Here is a 20,938-nt window from a genome sequence, read left to right on the forward strand (position 1 = left end):
TTATTATGCGTACCGATGGCCTAGACAACGTCATTCTACGATGTTGTGAGCTTTGTTAACAATTCATGGTCGACATGTACGCGAAGATTGAGAACGAACGACTATGAACTTACGATATAATCAAATAAAGCTGCGCAAGAAAGAGTACATTCATTTGCGGGACGCTGTCGTACATAGGAAGTCTAGGTTTCAGTACTAAATTACATGTATTCGATCCCACACGTTGCTGGCTTTATTCGGTTGAGTGGCAAAAGCGAGTATTACCTCATGCACACATTTTGGTTTGGTTAATCGACAAAATCCGTCCTGAAGAAATAGATAGTATTATAATAGTATTATTTCTGTGGAAATTCTAGATCCATCCACTGACCAACTGCTGTTTGAAATTGTTACAACAAACAAGATTCATGTTCCAAGTGGTACTCTTAATAGTTAATCGCCTTGCATGGCAGATGGAAAATGTACTACAAATTTCCCTAAAGATTTCCTCAAAGATATCGTCGAAAAAATACTGATAATGTCGAACAATCATTCAATACGCTCACAAAATTTCATGAGAATCGGTATAGCCATTTCAATTAGATAACACAGTGCGACAAAAAAAGAAAAGTTGGAGGAACTTTTGAAGAGACCTAGTAGGAATTGTTCATTAGGTCGAGTATAGTATAAAACCATGTTTGAAATTTTTCCTACACCCTCAAATCTTGATTTATTGCGAAAAAACGGTTTTTCGAAAGTGTTTTGCTCTTAAAAATTCCTGAACGCGCAATTTTAGGCCGATTTTCAATTTTTTTATGTTTTTCAATAGTTAAATGTTGTAGCTTTTGAAAAAAAAATACATCTTCAATTTATTTAAGGATGTAGTCTCATGTGTGAGGTTGAAAAAATCGATTTTTTTTTTTCACATATTTCGATAGTATTGTTTATTAAGAATGTACTGTTAAAGTTTCAAATAAAAATATCAAATAATGACAGAGATACAGCCCATAATCGAGAGCGCGCCTACACCGAAAAGTATGAGTTTCTCGGTAGCGTCTAAACTTTAAACGCGTTTTTCTCGGAACGACATTTTTGTGTGCGGCGCAGGTGATTCACAAAATTCTATAGTACCGATCTAGCTGAAATTTGGATATGTTGTTCTAAAAAGTAACACCTCTGTCCCGTACTAGAATCATTAATTTTTAATGATTAGTTTTTTTTTTATCATTAATTTAAGATTAAAATTTAAAATTTTTTTTAATATTTTGTTTTGTGAGTTCGCTATTTTGTTGTTTATTGATGAAAATATTTCATTCTAGTACGGGACAGAGCCATAAGCTTACAAACCAATAATCTATTCTAATTTTTTGTTTCGGATGACTCTAGCAGTCGAAATCACCTGCGCCAGGGACCTACCTTTTTTTTTTATATGCATACTTTGGCATGCTATTAAGTGTATTAAACTACACAAGAATAAATTAAACAAAATATTTTCAAATAGTTTATGATGCCTATAAAAACATATGTGAAAATTGGACCGATCGCATTATTTTTTATTCCAAAAAAAATTTTTTGAAATAACCTCTAAAAAGTAGACCGGAACATGAGACTACATCCTTAAACAGAAAGGACACAAATTTTACAAAAGAAACTGACTTTTTTGAATTTTTGTCACGTTTGTCGAACTTTGACGCCATTTTTTCGGTACAACTTCCAAGAAATGGTATCATTCTTAACACATATTAATATTGTCTCATTAATCCTGAATAAAACAAGACCAATTTGATTTCGAAATTATGAAAATTGTTGAAGTTATTACGCTTTTCCCAAAACAAGTCAATTCAAATTCGAGCGCACCGTAACAGTATGTAAGTACCAGTATGTAAGTTAACAGAAAGATAGAAACTCAATGGAAGATTATTCTTGTCAGTCTTATTTTTATTGATTTCATAGCTTTTATTTTTTCATTTTTAGCATTTTTAAACATTGATAAAAGCTATGAAATCAATAAAAATAAGATATCAAATTGGTCTTGTTTTATTCAGGATTAATGAGACAATATTAATATGTGTTAAGAATGATACCATTTCTTGGAAGTTGTACCGAAAAAATGGCGTCAAAGTTCGACAAACGTGACAAAAATTCAAAAAAGTCAGTTTCTTTTGTAAAATTTGTGTCCTTTCTGTTTAAATAAATTGAAGATGTATTTTTTTTCAAAAGCTACAACATTTAACTATTGAAAAACATAAAAAAATTGAAAATCGGCCTAAAATTGCGCGTTCAGGAATTTTTAAGAGCAAAACACTTTCGAAAAACCGTTTTTTCGCAATAAATCAAGATTTGAGGGTGTAGGAAAAATTTCAAACATGGTTTTATACTATACTCGACCTAATGAACAATTCCTACTAGGTCTCTTCAAAAGTTCCAAACCACTGTCGCACTGTGTAATCGGTATAGCCAATTTTATATATAGATAAGTCTAGAAGTAAGTCAATTTTGTACAGAAATTATAAAGTCATCTGGTGGCAAAACAACGTTTGTCGGGTCAGCTAGTATACATATATATTTTTACGAATCAGGGTATATTTCAGTCGGAGCTGTATCCATACATACATTGGAATTTTAATACATTTGTATACATTCCCTGGATACCGAAAAAAAAAAAAAAAAAAATATATATATATATATATATACTGTATATATATGCTGTATGATTAGTGGTAATACCTAATAACTCATACTAGAAGCTTGTTGCGGCACAGTGTTCGCGCCTCGACGTTGACACGCTCTGAGGCAGCCAGCAAGGCTCCCAGCCAACCAGGCGAGGTGTCCACTGTGCCCTGCAGCCACATGCCATGCCGCACACAAATCTCACCGAGCGGGGAGTGATATGACGGTCACGGGCTATTGGCCACTCATTTGCCAATGTTGGCGCATTCACCACTTACACTGCCACTTGTCGCCGTGGCAGCAACTGTTTTGAATTCTTTATTTGCGTGCCGAGGCATCTGGGTTTTCGTTTATGTGCCCGAAAGCCGAGATACTCGAAACCAGACTACAAGAACGTGAGTGCAACTTCAACATTTGGATCTCTGGGAGGGCGAGGGCTGGACTCTAGGGCGGAAAGTATATCAAAGCCCACTTTTAGTAACCGTGGAAGGAGTACTATTATATCAGAGGAGCTCCCATTCAGTTTTGGGTCGGCATCCAGCCGGCATCCAGTGTTGATCGGACTGCCTAAGCTAATAACTGCACCGTGCGGTTGGGCTTCTCAGGTGCTTCCGAAATGCGCGGAGGCGTCCCGCCGAAAACATTGTACTGTTTTCGGATCAAATGTGCACCTCTGGCAGCCGATGAGCGTGTTCCCGTCTTCAGATGAGGTGTTCAAGTCTGCCAATTTGGGCCATTTGAAAAAACACGGAACAATCTGCGTAGCACTTCTGTAGCCATAAGGAGGAGGAGAGACTCTGGGAGACACGGCTCTCTGAGAGACAAGTGGCCCCCCGTTAAAAGTACATAAACAAAATTGGCGGCATCGCAGCTGGCCATGTACGCGGTGGGGCCCCGCACTTGGGAACAATATTTCTTAGGTGTATGGTCCTATAGCGTCCAGTTCGTCAAAATTTGTCGTCCGTGCAGTCAAGCTCAACGCAGTCGATGCTGCAATAATGCACTGAAAAAAATACTATAGGCTTCTGTTATTCTTATTGGTGTAAAGTTGCTATGGGTTTGAATTTCCTTGTGATAAAATTAAATTTTATTCTTATATCTCTTTATAACTTTTTTGATACCGTGTTTCTAAATAATGCTAATTTGGCCAATTTCCCAGTGTATAAAATTTATTCAAAATATTACTCATTAATATACGAAAATGGATTAAGGGACCGCAATGTCCAATACAAGTGTTTAAGAAGCCATCCAAATTGGACGGCGTGCATCGTCAGCGTGCAATTTATGGGGCAGGTTGCTTCAATCGCGCCACAGCCTTATTAAAAAGTATTTCTCTCAGTGCAGGGAACTGGTGTCGGCCTAGTGCTGCTCCTAGACCCGATCGCCGCCCATTATCCGAGCGACACCTACATCAAAAGCACAACTGTGGTCTCCCACTGACAAACATGTCGGTTCGCCGGTCCGAATCCATAATACTGAGGAATACGGAGTATGGGATGCCTGATGTTGCAGCTCGTAAAACCGTAGTGCAATCCCGGGCACGTCGGAATGCGTAAAAAAAAAATCAGACGCTGTAAAAAATCTTGCCAAAGCCATTGCAGCTGTTGCCTGTGGGTGAAAGTGAAATCTCGCGGCACATGACTCTTGGCAGGAAGAGCATGAAATCATCAGGGTTTAAAAACCGTAGTCCTCTGTTGTTTCCCCCCAAGAGGTAAGGAACACAGCGAATAAAATTATTTAAGTGCCAATGAGCATAAAACTGTGTGTTTTTATTTCGGAACAATACCGAAATAAAAAATTATATGCAAATATATGAAAAATTATTTTTGTATTAGACTGTCCGAGGCTTTACATCGGAAAAGTAAAAAAAAATACGTTTTTTCGGCACAACACCGGAAATTTATTAATATTGAAAATAATGTACGGCGTGTTCGAGGCCAAATATCGATCAAAAATAAAAAGTCGGGTTCCTGGGAACAACGACAGCCAAAGTCTTGGGCATTTTATACGGCGGGACCAACGTCTGCGGCAGGACCACCGGCGAGTAGAAGAACAACATCAGCGGCAGAAAAACCAACGAGCTACACCATCAGTAGCATCCAGTGCGGATCCTTTTACATAATCATCAGGAGGAACACGCATCAATATAGAAAATTTAAAAACAGTATGGTATGGTAAAAAAAAAAATATTTATAATTTAAAAAATAATGATTAAAAAAAATAGACAAAAAATGTAATAATTATCAATTAAATTTAAAAAAAAAAAATGCAATTTTGAAAAAAAAAAATTAGCTTTCAGTAAAACAAAAATTTTAAAATTACAGTCCACTAGAAAATCGAAGAAAAAATAAATTTTTCAAAGTTAATCTAAATGAAAAAAATATATATACATACTAAGGCACTTTTTTGGCCTCTTGCAGGATGTTCAAACATTAGCAAACATTTATTGCTAAACATTTATCCTGCAGCCAGTGCGTTGATAAGTAGTAGTAGTTGATTAGCTAAGTCCATTGAGGATAGAGGTAACAGACTGGCCCATCCGCATCCTGGGCGTGCTGGCCATGGTTGGGCTGAGGGCAGCTCTGACCAACAGGCTAGGCATGGTGGGAAAAATCCTTTTTTTGCCAGAGAGCGAGCTCCTCGTCAGGTCAGCACAGCTGCACGTGACCCAGTGGAAAGAATGGATGTAGATCCATCGTCTTCGAGATATAGGCAGCCTACAAACTTCCAGCAGCAACAAAGCCAAGAAACGCTTGCTCAGGGCCCGGCTATGCCTCAAGTGTATGGAAGTAGTCAGCAACAGGGAATCTATAAGAGAGTTGCGACTTCGCAGAGGGTGTCGGATCAGAGGCGCCAGAGAGTCTATCATCTGTCTCAAGAAGAGCAGGCGGACAGACAGTATAATGAGGTAGCCGAGGACGCTGCAGACGACATAGAGCCGGCCAGGAAACGAACTATGAGGATGACGACGTTAATTTTTTAGCGGAGCGTCCCTGCTTCCGTTCTTGCAACGAACAGTAGCAGGGAAACTAAGAAAATTTCTCATAGACACAGGGGAAAAGTTAAATTAAAGACAGTATAGAAATGCAAATCCCATTCCCTGTGCATTCTCCTTTTAATGAACAATCCATTCATGGCTGTAATAAGATAGAAAAGAAGTGCTACTTGAATATCCTTGGTGTGAGTAGCCCCTTTTTTCTTTTGCCCGGACTAACTGCTTTTGATGGCATAATTGAGCTTGACCTGCTAACACAGGTAGGCGCATATATTGACCTCGAAAAAGGTACTATAACCATCAATGAAGGTGTTGAGGCACTACAGCTTCACAGTTGCGCGCAGGTTAACTTTACCGATATCAGTGACATAGTAGTTCCACCTGAAATACAGTCGGAGTTTAGGCATATGATGTCTTTGAATCTAGATGCCTTTGAAAACCCAGATAAACTGCTGCCGTTTAACACAAAAGTGGTGGCATATATCCGAACAGAGGACAATGAGCCAGTATATTCAAAAATGTATCCGTTTCCCACGGGAGCTGCAGATTTCGTTAACAATGAAATCAAAGATCGGCTCAAAAACGGTATTATTCGACCATCACGTTCCCCCTATAATAATCCTATATGGGTTGAAGGAAAAAAGGGTACCGATGTTTCGGGATCGCCCAATAAAAGGCTGGTTATTGATTTTAGGAAATTAAACTCCAAGACTATCGCCGATAAATACCCGATGCCGAGTATTTCTATGATTCTTTCAAACCTGGGAAAGGAAAACTATTTCACGACCCTTGACCTTAAGTCTGGATATCACCAGATTAACCTAGCGGAGGGTGATCGAGAAAAGACATCTTTATCGGTAAACAGTGGAAAGTATGAGTTCTGCCGCTTACCCTTTGGTCTGAAAAACGCTTCCAGCATTTTCCAGAGAGCAGAAGATGATGTCCTTGGAGATAAAATTGGTCGTTCCTGCTACGTATATGTAGATGACGTCTTTATTTTCTCAAAAACGAGGGAGGAGCATGTTTCTCATGTTGACGAAGTCCTTAAGAAATTGTACGACGCTAATATGAGAGTTTCAAAGCAAAAATCTCAATTTTTTATGGAAAGTGTTGAGTTTCTCGGCTTTGTTGTCTCCAAGGACGGTATAAAAACGAGCTTAGATAAAGTGAAGGCCATTAAAGAATTTAAAAAGCCCAGTAGCATCTATGAGCTAAGGTCATTCATAGGCCTTGCTAGCTACTACCGGTGTTTCATTAAGGATTTCGCTACGATAGCGAGGCCCTTGACGAATATTCTAAAGGGAGAAGCTGGTAGAGTTAGCAAGTATCGATCGAAGAATATGCCAATTGAATTCGATGATACCCAAAGCAACGCATTTGATAACTTAAGAGCATTCTTGCCTCAGAGGACGTTACCCTACACTACCCAGATTTTTCTCGACCATTTGACCTGACAACAGACGCTTCCTCTACAAAAAAAAATGACATCAACATTTACACTGACCATCAGCCTCTCACATTTGCAGTCTCCGATAAAAACCCCAACTCTAAGATTAAGCGATGGAAAGCGCGCATCGAGGAGAGTGGCGCTAGGGTCCTGTATAAACCAGGAAAGGAGAACTACGTAGCGGACGCTTTGTCGCAAATCTGCAAATCTAGGGTGACAGATATTGTCAGACGGGACGAGCAGAAGGAGATTATGGTTATAGAGCATAACAGGGCTCCCAGGGCTGCCCAGGAAAATATTAAACAGGTGTTACTCGAATACTATTTTCCGAAAATGGGCAAGATAGCAACAGAAGTGGTAATAAACTACAATATATGCGATAGATCAAAATACGACAGACATCCAAGAAAACAAGAGCTTGGGGTGACTCCAATACCTACGCGCGTAGGCGAGATGTTGCACATCGACATATTCTCAACTGCGGGAAAGCATTTCCTTACGGCAGTTGACAAGTTCTCATTGGTGCAGCCTATTCCTTCGCGCAAAATTGAAGATGTTAAAGCCCCCATTCTGCAGTTAGTCAATGTTTTTCCATATATTAGAACAATATACTGTGACAATGAACCGGCCTTTGTTTCCGAAACGATCCGATCTTTGCTAAAAGGGAAATACGGCATAGATGTAATTAACGCTCCCCCGTTACATAGCACGTCAAATGGCCAGGTGGAGAGACTTCATAGCACTCTGGTGGAGATTGCTAGATGCTTGAAACTACAACGTAGGATAGATAATGTTGTTGAGTTATTTCTCCAGGCCACTATAGAGTATAATAGAACGTTTCACTCGGTAACGAACAGAAAACCAGTTGAGATTGTCCAGGCGAGCGCTGATCTTGCTCCGGACATAGATCGAAATAATCGAGCTCGGCAAAATAGGGTTTTTGAGGTAGGCGAAACGGTTCTGGTAAAATCCAATAGGCGATTAGGAGACAAGATTATCCCACTGTACGTAGAGAACACAGTTGAAGCTGATCTGGTAACCACTGTCTTAGTAAAAGGGAGGATGGTGCACAAAGATAATATCAGGTAGTCCTTTTTTACTCTTTTGGCTTTTGTTTCTCTTGCTATCCTTGAGCACATTGTGATTTTTCATTTAAGCGGCTTTGACCGACGCAAGGCTAGCTAACCTCTCTCGATATACCTAGAGATTGCCGTAAAAGTTGTAAGATTAAGACAAAACGTAATTGATTAAAGCAAATTAATGGCGATTATGAAGAAAATTTCTGCAAGTAGCGCTTAGATACTAGTCTGTAAGATATCCTACACTTTGTAAATTTGAACGAATAAGCATTTTCCTGGTCTATGCAGTTAAACAGTTTGCAATGGCCTAGCTGCTGCAACTTATAGACAATACTTGCGCCCAAAACCTTCAGCCTGCGTTATGTAGCATTGCTCCGTTTATTCACGACCGACTCATCAACGCCAATGTCACAAAGTACCGTTGGATGCATCGCTGGCCTGTCCCAATGATACACGGTTCCGGCTATAATTGAGCTCCGCACTTAAAGCGTCTTTGGACAAACTGCAAAAAGGTTCTTTGCCTTCCGCTCTGTGCAAAGGTTGTGGAAACCTTTTGTTGGCTTGCCCTCGTGTGGACCACGTCCTGGCCAACATGAGTATGGCCGAGGACGGCCATATTTAAAAAGAGGGAGTAGTTAACAATAGTCAACTGACTATTTCATTTTTCGGACTCCCTATAGCGGAGTAATACCAAATCGATTGGTATTCGTAGGTGCCACTCTTATTAAAACAGTATCAACACTACGAATCCAACGTTAGTCGACTAGCGGATAGTTTAACCGCAAACGGTAAGCGGAATGGAGTAAAGGAGAATACGAAGAGCTTAGGCGTGGACTTAGGGTACAGTAGGACAGGCTAAGTTAGTCTAAGATCTGCAGTCGATTGTCACGCAGCAATAAATTGGAAAAAAGAAAACTGCGTAGTCTCTGTCTCACTGGTTAACCTAATAGCACACGTGGCACCAATCCCAACTGGCCATGACTCTATCGAGCTTCAGACAGAGGCACATAAATAGCTGCAGGCCTTCGGCGCCGCTTACGCCAAAGGGGTGAAACCGGGATTCCGGCGCGCCGCTAGCTCAAAGGCTACTTCCGCCACGGAGACGAAGAAGACTAATTGTTAATTTCTATATTTTTGCCAATAAGAGTCTGATTCGAAGGGGGAGTACTTTGCAGTTCGATTTTCTATTAATCGTCGATCTATCAGGCATGCTCCGGTTTTCACTTTCGGTTTTCGTTTTCGTTTTGGGACCAAAACCGAGATTTTCGTTTTTAGGTGCTCCGGTTTTCACAAGTTTTTAGTTATCGTTTTGCTATCGAAACGTTTCATTTCTGATAGCTTCTTGCTGCCGAAACAGGTTGTTTGAGGTTTGGTCAGCAGCAAACAACGCGAAAAAATGCCTTTTTTATATTCAGTTACATCTTTCGTAGCCAAAAGAATTAAGGGGAAAAGCCAGAAAAGCCAAGTTAAGGGGATGCCACCTTTTCAATGGGTTTCATTTTCATTTCATTCCGGTGTTTTCAACAATTTTTTTTATACACTTTTAGAACATAACTAATTAAATTAAATTAATTAATTTTTAAAAAACATAGTTTACCCAATTTTAACAAATTTATCGCCATCCATTTGATTATACAAGTATTTTTAACTTGCTTGTTTATTCTATCAAAAGTATGGCAGCTTAGGCGATAACTTATGGTGTCAAACATATCGGTCGTTCACCAAAACGAAAATTGTTGTTGCCGACGGCAAAATTTGATATCCAAATTTGAGGTGGGGTCAGAAATTACTCGTTTGAAAAATAATTACAAGCCTAATTGATCTTCTAGAGGTCTAAAAAGAACGACAATAAACCAATAAGTCAACTACTTTTTTTCCTTTTGCAAATAAGATCCGATTTAATATAGAAAAAGGCATTTACTTTTCATTTCGGCAAGACAAATTTTTTCGTTTTGGAATTCGAAAAAATCTTGTGAAAGTGAAAATGGGAGCACCAATTTTTTCGTTTTCGTTTTCAAAACGAAAACGAAAACCGAAAGTGAAAACCGGAGCATGCCTGTATATCTTTGCCAATTTGCATCCTATCCATGAGCCGAATACCTTTACCATTTCATAACTATATTTTATCGGGTTTTGAGACTTAACCTATGTTGACAAACATCTTGTTTAAAAATGGCTCATTACGATATCTAAATCATCGTCATCGAGAGCATGAGCCCAATCTTTGGTGGATCATATTGAAAGATTGTTGCCTTAAGGGGTTATATACCTTCTTTGTCGAAGAAAAAGAGGAAAGTTCGGATTTTTTTTTTAGGTATGTAGCGATTATTTAATTACATGGATGTTTTAATTTTTTAATAGTACACTTTATTAACAATGATTGTGCAAAATTTGCTGGAAATTTATTAAATAGTTTTTAAGGGGTGGCTGTTTCCCTTAGAGGCTTTTTTTTTTAGAGCCTTGCGGTGACAGTTCCCCAGGTCGAACAGGTCAACTGAAACCATAAAAGTAAAAAAATATCATTAGTTTAGTGTAATTCCTTGTGCTTGAACGATCGATTTTAAAATTTTTTTAGTTTTTATGCATACGGGAACGATTTATGCTAAAAATGAACTTTTTGGTCTCTAGAAATTGCACTAAAAAATTCATTTCGGCGAAAAAAAAAGTTTGTGCTTGAAAAGTCGATTGATCAAGCACAGAAGAATTTCATTATGAACATTTAAAAAAAAATTTGAAGTAAGTCGGTTCAGTAGATTTCCGCCAATCCATCTCACCGCAAAGTCATTTTTCAAGAAACACCATTACAAGATATTCGCGTTTAAAGTTTCAAGTTCAGTTCAAGGCCGCGACGAGGCGCACGGTTAGGAGCGCTGTAACTATTTTTTCTACAGCTCCAATCTCTATGAAAATTGGGAAAATGTTGTCAAGGAGTTGTTCTTCAAGATAAAGCAATAAAAAAAATTTTCGATTTTTTGAAAACAAAAAAGGTATATAGCCCTTTAAAATATTATGCTTCAAAACTTTGTAAAAAAACGCAAGACCCGGTTTCAACTTCCTTGAAAAAAGATCCCTTGTCCTGGAAACTAATCCGCGGCAGAACTCCGAAGAGCTTCTGCTGGCGATTATAGTCGATGTCCACCACTTTGTGAATCTTCCGCACCTCGATACCAAGAGCGACGAAGCATGAGATGCGAACCAGGAAGTTCGTCTCGTGGTCCAAGACGTATAGAAGGATGATGCGGTTGTTCCAGAACTGAATGTCATTCTTGAAGGCTAGCAGTTTGAACACTGAGTGCAGAATGGACACGGCCACGGTGATTCCGAACAGATAAATGTTTGTGTCCAAAAGGGTTTCCTCCAACGGTTTCAGGGTTTCAGCTCACCCATCATGTTGCCGGCCCATTTGTTCTTCATCTGCTTAATCTCTGCGTATAGTTGCCACTTGAACATGCCCAGTGGCTGAAATGTGAGGTGCAGCTCCAGCTCGGGAGTGGTTTCGTTGATGGAGAAGTGGTACTTACGCTGCAGATTCCAATCATCATTCACAAACACTTTCGGTAGATATGTCTTGCCACCGTTAACAAACTTAACGTACTCATCTAGCGAAAGCCTCATCTGACGATTCTATTTAATCGTTTTTTGTCTATACGATCCGAAAGTATGAGAATATTTCCTGGGCAATATAATTACTGGAGAAAAAAAAAGTTTTTACTTTTACTTAAAAGAAGCGGTCCCGTATAATATAAAACGGGTAAACCTATGTGTGAAATAGGGTTGTTGATAATATATCAAAATATCAATATATCGATATTTTTTCTAATAATGATATATTTATATCGTAATACTTTTTTGCCTAAATATCGAAATATCGATGTTTGTTTTTGATATTTTTGGATATTTTTTCCTTGGTCACTCTGAATTAGGGTTCTTTTATTTTGAAAAAACATCATATTGGTGATATTAGCTGTGAAAAAATATCAATCGATAATATTAAGAAAATATCGCAAAAAAATCGATATATCGAGTATTTTTGATATTCTTTTAAGTTAACTCGTTCGGTTAGCTTGGTGGTTATTTTTGGGATGGGGTAATTTGTGGGTTTTCCGGTAGTTTTAATTACTTTCAGGCAAAATGTGAATTTTTCTGAAGTAGCTTTCACCTCCGTGTAAAACTCTTTTTCCGAACTCATTTTCACAACTTGTCTTCTCATTTTCTGGCTTAAGAGTGACCAAAAATAAAATATCGGAAATATAAACTCAAAAATTTCAATATCGACTATTTCTTTCCAAAAAATTTCACGATGATAATATTTTTTTTAAGAAAAAATATATTGGTATATTGATATTTTGATATATTTCCGACATCCCTACTCTGAATTTCAAAGCAACACGGATTGAACATCTGAACTAAGTTGAGCAGTGTGTCCGAACAAAATAAGGAGCTGAAATCATACTTCAGCTTGCCTCAAGCTGCGTGGGACAGCAACCCAATGGATGTATGGAAATCCCATAAAGCGACCATCCCAGGTCTTTGAAATTCAAAAGATTGGGCTTGATTTTGTATATCATAAAATATAAGTTATGTTATACAATATATAAAAATATAATTAAATAATTATTTAGGAAACTTGTCGTTTTAGTTACAGATTCAACAGTTAAGGGAATCCCCTAATTAGACAGAAAACAATTTATTCAAAAAATATCAAATATATTGATATTTCCTAGTGATATTTAAAATATTTTCATCATATTTTTTTCTAAAAAAAATATCATCGATACGATATTTTTTTTACATATTTGACAACCGTAATATAAATCTTAGCTGTTCCATCACAATGCTACGAGATGAAACTGTCCAAAACTACTATATCGACATACAAAATATATCGACATACACGACATAATGATAGAATCCCTTGATAAAATCAACATATATACGTCTAATCAAAAACTAACAATTTTCAGTTGGCGTTTTTCATGCACTAAGAGCGGCCATCGACATTTTATGACGTCACAATGCATTTCTTAATTATTGACCCGCTCCCTCCTTCGCCCTTTCAATAGATCGGCCGCTATAGGAAATTTCTCTGTCCGAGCTTTGCCACACACACACACATTATTAATGTGTGAAACGTCACAGCCTACTTTCTAATATTCGTTACTAAAACTATTAAGTATTGGGTTGCCGACCACTGCGTTAGAATCATATCAATTTATTGAGTGCTGATCACTGGTGTAAAGCGTTGAGCCGCGCTATATTATTGTTCTTATCTCGCCGTCCTTCTATATGCAATCATTTTTGACTATTGTAATGATTATCACTGTAAACGGTTATACGGTTAAACGGTTATATCACTGTAAACGGCAGTCCACGGGTGACGAAGCATGCAAGCCCTAGCGTGCGCGTAAAGACACGTATAAGATAATATAAATTGGTTTGTGTAATAATGTTTGATATATGATGTTGTTGGTTATCCCTCGCTGCAGTCGGTGATGCTGCAGACGCCGGAGATATTTGTGAGATAATTACCCCTGGCGGTTGCCGGGGGGTGTTGCTACTCCTTGTAGGTAGTGGTTGAGATCCCTGGCGGTTGCCGAGGGAAGATCCGTTCTGTGACGGGAGTTATGATGGGAGCACTTGCCCCGTTGTCACGGCCCTTGAGGCGCGGTGACCAATTTAACAAATGAATTTACAAGTTAACGGCAGTGCCGGAGATTGGTTTTATGGTGCTCTTTATTGTATGAGACTCTGACACAAACTGAAACTTAAAGCTAACAAAAAGTATTTCATAGCGGCCACGCAAATGTGCAGTACTTGGCGCTATGCATGGGCTTCCGGCCAGACGCTATGTCAGCAGTTTGGCCAGAGCGAGCTCTTAAATAATCGGACATTGCCGCTGCTTGGTTAACTTCAGTTAACTACTCCCCCCTCAAGAATGAGGCCGCCCTCGGCCGACCCTATTTGGGCAATCATCTCCTTGAGCTGGGCCGCGGTTTTTCGGGCCTGAGTGACTCGCCGATAGGTCAAGCCGATGCAATTTAAAGCGCAGCATATTGCTCCCGCTATGAACACCAACTGATGTAGTCGCTGGTGGTTAATCTCCTTCCCGAACTCTTTGATGTGCTCCAGATTACGTTCACTCAGTCGGTGAAGGTATGGAAGGCTAAGAACGTCACGTTCCATGGTGATGTTCAGGGAAGGTGAGCTGGCCACTCCTGGAGCCCTCTTCTGGGCTGTGTCATGATTGACCAATCGGGTTTCGTTGACCATGGCACTCTTTTCAAACGTGATGAGATATGTGCCTTTTATATGGGCACAGGTGCCATTGTCCACACACACGTGAGCCGAGCGATCATTCACAATTACTATTCCTTCATCAACATAAGTGATGGGATGTAAATCGCTTTGTTGGATCTCGCAATGCGCCGTGCCTCCAGCGTGGAGCTCTTGGGCGCATGATCTTCTGCGAGCCAATCGGCAAAATGTAGCTCCTGATGCCGGGGAGCACTTTTCCACGGTGTGGATCTCACTGTTGCATTCGGCAATGACGTTATCTTCCAGCCTGAGCATGGTGTCGTGATGTGACACTGGGAAAACGGTAATCTTGCTGCAGGCCGACTTTATCTTTGGAAACTTAATAATAAAATGTAATATGTTATCGGACTGTAAAATCTTAACGGACGATACGGACAAAACATCCCTAATCGCGGTCTCGGTGGGCTCTTCCATCCACACACCTTCCAGGTCTGCATGATCTAGGATGCTGGGGCTAACAATATTAACTTTGGCAAGTGCCACTTCTAGCATCAAACCCTGTAGCTCCATTGCTATCATCCTATTTCGAGTTAAAAGCATCTCGAATAGGTGCCCAGTATCAATTTGGGACTTTTTTGCTGACCTCAGAAGTTGGTTGACGGTAGCGGAAATTTTATTGATTTGAATTTGTACTTTGTTGTTAATATTCATCTGCCTATTGTTTGCATTTGCTAATTGGAATTCATTAAATTTAATTTTTTCAAAATCTTCTGCGTCCGGCGTTCCTGCCACCACCTTTAGCGCAGTCCCTAAGAAGTCTAAACTTCTTGCTACCCTATGATGGACGCTCAAAGAGTCGAGCATGTCGCGTAGGTGGGCGACGTCAACAACCAGGAGTTTCTGCATGTGGGATTGCGGGAACATGACGGTCATCCCATTAGTTTCTTCGATGACGCGCCTATACTCCGAGAGATTTGCTGAGTGCTTTACAAAGGCAAATTCCTCCCATATCAGGATTCGCCCATCAACGATGGGAATTTATTTGGCTTTGGAATAGTCTGTGACGCGTGCCGAAGTTGTGGCCAAAATGAGAATCAGGGATATGGTTGAAAACCTGTAATTTTTATGTGTTATGAGTTTTGTTGAAGTTGGGTAGCCCACCACCAAAGCATGATTAAAATAATAAAGGGCGCAAAACTTATGCCTAGTGGCTAGAAAAAAGATAATGAAAAGTGAGATTATCAGGTGGGCGATAACATGGTCGCGCTCGGCCTACCTAAAGTTGTCTTTGTGGACCACCCTCCCCTTAATGAGGACTGTGGTCCCCATGTCCGCTTCAACGGTTTTCTCTTCACATAATGGTGAGAGTTTGTTGCCTAGGCGTCTGTTGGACTTCACTAGGACTTTCTCGCCAACCTCGAACACTCTATTTTGGCGGGAAGCGTTTTCTCTGTCCCGGAGCTTGTCTTGGGCGAGTTTAATTTTATCTTGAATTTCATATTGTGGCTCACCTGATTGTGCCTGAACCACGTCAGCCGGTCTCTTGTCGATGACCGAGTGGATGGACTTGTTATATCTGGCAGTGGCCAGAAGTATCAGCTCTACGGTATCGCTGATGCCTTAATCGATTTTAAGACATCTAGCCAGCTCTACCAAAGTGCTGTGGAAACGCTCCACTTGTCCATTGGAGACACTGTGTAGGGGCGGAGCATTTGAGATGCTAACGCCGAAATGGTTTTCCAGCATGGTCACGATGGTGTGCGAGTTCAACGATGGTTCGTTGTCGCAATATACGACCTTGGCCTTCGGGAAAATATTCATCAGCTGTAGTAATGCTGGTTTGACATCCTCTATGGTCCTAGAGGGAATTGGTTGGACTACGGCAAATTTCGAGAATTTGTCGATGCACGTAAGGAAATATTTTTTATCCGTGGAGAAGATGTCTATGTGCAGCATTTCTCCTACTTGAGATGGGATTGGGGTTTCGCCAAGCTCTTGTTTCTTCGGATGCCTGTCGTATTTTGCCTTGGCGCAAGTCTTGCACGAAATGACTATTTCGTTCGCTAGCTTGGCCATTTTCGGGAAGTAGTACTCGGAGAGTACCTGCTTCACGTTTTCTTGGGCAGATCTGTGAGCTCTGTTGTGCTCGACAGTAAGAATTCCCCGCCTTTCATCAACTGCAAAAATGTCCGTTACTCGGTTTTTGCAGTGCCAGAATCTGGTGGCAGGGAATTGTCGGATTAGTTTGTCCTGTATCACTGCGAGCGTATGCAGATCGCAATGAATGGCGTTTACGCCTTTAGGAACTATTATGGTTGCGAGCTCCTCCAGCAATGACTCCTCGTGAGTGAAGTCAATAATATGCCGTCTCTTGTTTCCAATGAGAACGAAGTTCCGCTTTGACGGAGAGCGTGCTTCCTCCAGAATTATCTGGTTTTGAAAGCAATTGAGGGGCTTGTCCGTGGATTGAATTGTGTGGGTAAGCGACAGCTCACTGTGAATTGTGGCCGCGCTTGAGAATGCCTCTTCTTCTTCTACAACGTTGAGTTGTTGCCTCGAGAGGGCATCTGCAACTAGGTTGGCCTTGCCAGGCATGTAATGGACTTTGGCACCACACTCATCGATGCGTTCTTTCCATCTTTTAATTTTTGTATTCGGATTGGAATCCGATACCGCGTAGGTCAGCGGTTGGTGGTCAGTGTAGATGTTTAAATCTTTGACCCCATAAAGGTAGTGGCGCAGGTTCTCTAGCGCCCAAACTATAGCTAACAGCTCCCTTTCGTTGGTAGCGTAGTTAACTTCTCTGTCCTTTAAGGTCCTAGAGATCATAGTGATGGGGCGCCCCTCTTGTGAAAGCACCGCGCCAATGCCATATGCTGAGGCATCTGTCGTTAGATCAAACGCCTTTTTATAGTCGGGGTACCTGAGGATGACATCCTCAGAGGCCAGGATGCTACGTAGCTTTTCAAAAGCTTGCCGTTGCGGCTCGGTAAACTGTACCTGGATGCTTCTGGATCTGTGTCTGCTGACATTTCCGAGCTCCCCTTTTATAATGCTCGAAATGGGCTTAGCTATTGATGCAAAATCTTTAATAAAGCATCTATAATAGCCAGCCAAGCCCATGAATGATCTTACTTCGAAAACGTTTTTGGGCTCAGGGAATTCTTTAATGGCCCTGACCTTTTCCGGGTCTGTCGTGGTCCCCTTGTTGGTGACTACAAACCCCAAAAATTTTACGCTTTTTTTGAAGAAGACCGATTTCTGCGCTGACACTCTCATGTTAGCGTCGTGTAGGCTCTTTAGAACCCAATCCACGTGTCGTATGTGGGCGTTTTCGTCCTCTGAGAAGACGATAACATCATCGACATAGACGTAGCAAAATTTGCCAATCTGTTCTCGCAGTACGTCGTCGATGGTTCTTTGGAAGATGCTGGCAGCATTTCTTAAACCGAATGGCAGTCGACGGAACTCGTATTTTCCCCCGTTTACGGAAAAGGAAGTTTTCTCACGGTCACGTTCTGCCAGAATAATTTGGTGGTAGCCGGACTTTAAATCGAGCGTTGTAAAGTATTTGGCTCTGCCTAAATTCCCTAGTATCATAGGGATAATTGGCATAGGGTAGCGATCCGGTATTGTCCTCTCGTTCAATTTTCGAAAGTCTAATACTAGCCGCATTTTACGGTTTCCAGCTTCGTCGGTGCCCTTTTTGTCTACTACCCATATTGGGTTATTGTAGGGGGATCTCGACTTCTGGATTATGCCGTTTTTTAGAAGGTCTTGGATATCGTCATTGACGAAATCTGCCGCTCCTATCGGATACGGATAGGGTCTGGCATAAATGGGCTCCTCATCAACTGTCCTGATGGTGGCTACCACAGACGTGTTGTAAGGTAACGCCTCATTTGGGCTTGCGAAGGCGTTTTTCCTGTCGCTTAGCATTTTTGAGAATGCTCTTCTAACCAAAGGTGGTGCGCTAGAGCAGTCCACCTCAGTGAAATTTACATTGGGACATGATTGGAACTCTAGCTTTTCCGTCTCGGTGCCCCATCTGAGGTGCCCGGAAGCTAGGTTAAGTGATGCTTGTTTTAGCAGGTCAAGGCCGATGATGGCATCAAAGGAGGACAAATCTGGTAGGATGAAGAACGTATCCTTCAAGTTAAACATGGAAACAAAGCATTTTTTTGTTATTGTGGTGACGCCATGGATGGAATGTACCGAGAATGGCGAATCTACTGGGCGAACGCCTTTCAACCCTTCGTATGGACGGATGAAATTTTTTGACGCGCCCGTGTCTATTAAAAGCTTCATTTCTACACCTGCTACTCTGCGTCTGATGACGGGTAGCAGGGACTTTCCCCTAAAAAATTTATGACGTCCGAATCGTACTCATTAATAGCGTCGTCGTCAATTTCCTGGGCCGCGCTTGAAGCTGCGGCGGTATATTTGTCCCCGGTTTCGCCCGCGCCCTGCGCGACGTGATTAACCCTCTGCCTTTTGTGTGGGGCAGATCTATCGGACTCAGCCGGCTTCCTGTTTTGGTACGCCGGGGCCTGAAATGGCCTAAGCATTTTGGACAGCGATGGGTCGATGTCCATGGGTTCAGGAGCGCCTCCACTGTGTGTGGCGGAGTGTACTTGCGCCTTGTGTTGTTTGACGTAGTACGGATTTTTTCCAGCATTTGTTTGAGCCGTTGTCTGCGCAGAGGCCTGTCGGTACTCTTGCGCTTTTGGGTGCTGTTTCCTATCTTTATCCTCTTGGCTTTTGGCAAAAGAAGCCGCGAAGGAGTATCTTTCGTGGTTGGATTCCACTTCTTGTGCCAAAGCGAGAGCTGAAGGCATATCTTTCGGTTTCGCCGAGAAAAGGACATCCGTGAGGCTGCGCTTAAGCCCCGAGATAAATACTCGGAGTGCGTCATCCCGGAATTTGTCACACAAAACTTTTGCCGCCGAGGCTTCGTACGACATGGTAGCTTTGTTGGTGAGCAAGGTGAGTTTTTTCTCGACCTCGTCATAGTATTGGAGAAGGGTCATATTTCCCTGCCTAAGAGTACCCATTTCCTGCTCGATAACGTGCATCTGCCGCTTATCATTGTACGTAAAATCGAGTCGATTTATAATCGCGTCGAAATTTAGTACAGTGCCAAACGAAGACAGTACGGCATCGGCAGGGCCCCTTATTTTATTCCTAACTAGCAGTACCCTGCCACGTTTCGCTGTGGCATATTGTTGTTGCACGCATAAAAAATAAGTCAAACAAAAAAGAATAATTTTCAAATTAATTAAATTCTGTAATACTTGTGGGTATACAATATTCTTTGTTTCTCCTCCTTAATCATTCATTATTATTTCTGTATTTTAGTATATAGGTTGCTCTTCACTCAAGCACCTTGTGATACACGACATTTTTTTTTTATTATCAGGCGCAAAAACAAACAACGCAGATGGTTTTCCGACCCGTGAACATGCCACGTATAATTGACCATGGGAAAAACATGAATGTTCTAGATTTAAACCACAAACTTTTAAGGATTGGGCTTGTGATTTGTTGATTGTCATGGCAAATGCAAGACGTATCGGAAATTGAAGTCTTTTAAATTCAAACGGCATATCGGTTGGGATCATCGGGATCCTCGGAATTAGAACTTCCTCACCTTTGAATTTTCCTATCATTATCGTAGCGTAAATTACATTGTTCATCAATTTACTAACCACCAAACGCGTACCGTTGCACAGTTTTGGTTGGTTTATGTTTCGAAGCATGATTACTACGGAGCCAACCTTTAGGCGTAAATTGTGCGGTGGTAAGCCAGGCACGTCCAAAGAGTTTAAAAATTCAATTGGATAGTTGGTGGCTTCATCTTCATTTGTGACGCAGTCAATAGATTTGAATGAATGCATTGTTCCAATGATCTTATTTTGAATTATGTAGTTCAGGTCATCTACATCTTTATTCTTAGCCGCTAAAATTGCTCGCTCACTTAACCATTCATTATTTTTGTAGTTAGAAATAATATTTGGAAATACATTGTTGATAAGTTCGTCTTTTGATGAGACAAAATTACAAAAATTATTTGGAAATGATATTAATCCGCTCGATTCATCGACAGGTACTTGACCATTACCGATAGTCAGAAATTGCTCCGAGAAATCTTCAGCAGATGTATCATTAAGCAATGTAACTCTCATGTTTGTTATCAGCTGCAGTTTCTTCACATAGCGCCATAGATTTGACGATTTGAGGCAAGCGTTTATTTCGTCGGCAGCCGCAGATCTTGGAATTACTGGCAACTTCACTTTATCATTAACGCAGCATAATCCAGGCGTTTCTCCGGAAAACTTTAATGCACCACAATACTCGCAAACAACGTCCATTTGCCCAATGCAAACGCTAGGATGCAAGCTGTAATCATTGCTGCAATCGTATCGAAACGCAGCTCGATTCAAATCAGCTAAAATTTTTCGTCGCAAATTAAAATCTATTTGAGAAGCACGAAGTCGAGCCTTACTATTGCGG

General features: G+C 40.8%; 1 protein-coding gene across 6 annotated transcripts in view; it reads left to right on the forward strand.

Annotated features, from left to right (window-relative positions):
* Positions 1-20,938, forward strand: part of LOC108133570 (uncharacterized) — a 265,289-nt gene that overhangs the window by 34,805 nt on the left and 209,546 nt on the right. The window contains exon 1 of one of the 6 annotated variants that reach the window (XR_011443116.1): positions 10,283-10,484. The exons of the other annotated variants lie outside the window; for them this stretch is intronic. The gene's annotated coding sequence lies outside the window, so the exon portion shown is untranslated. Of the gene's footprint in view, positions 1-10,282; positions 10,485-20,938 lie in introns of those variants that run through there. 6 annotated transcript variants of the gene reach the window in all.

Source organism: Drosophila bipectinata, chromosome 3R (genome assembly GCF_030179905.1).
Source record: "Drosophila bipectinata strain 14024-0381.07 chromosome 3R, DbipHiC1v2, whole genome shotgun sequence".
Taxonomy (NCBI): Eukaryota; Metazoa; Arthropoda; class Insecta; order Diptera; family Drosophilidae; genus Drosophila; species Drosophila bipectinata.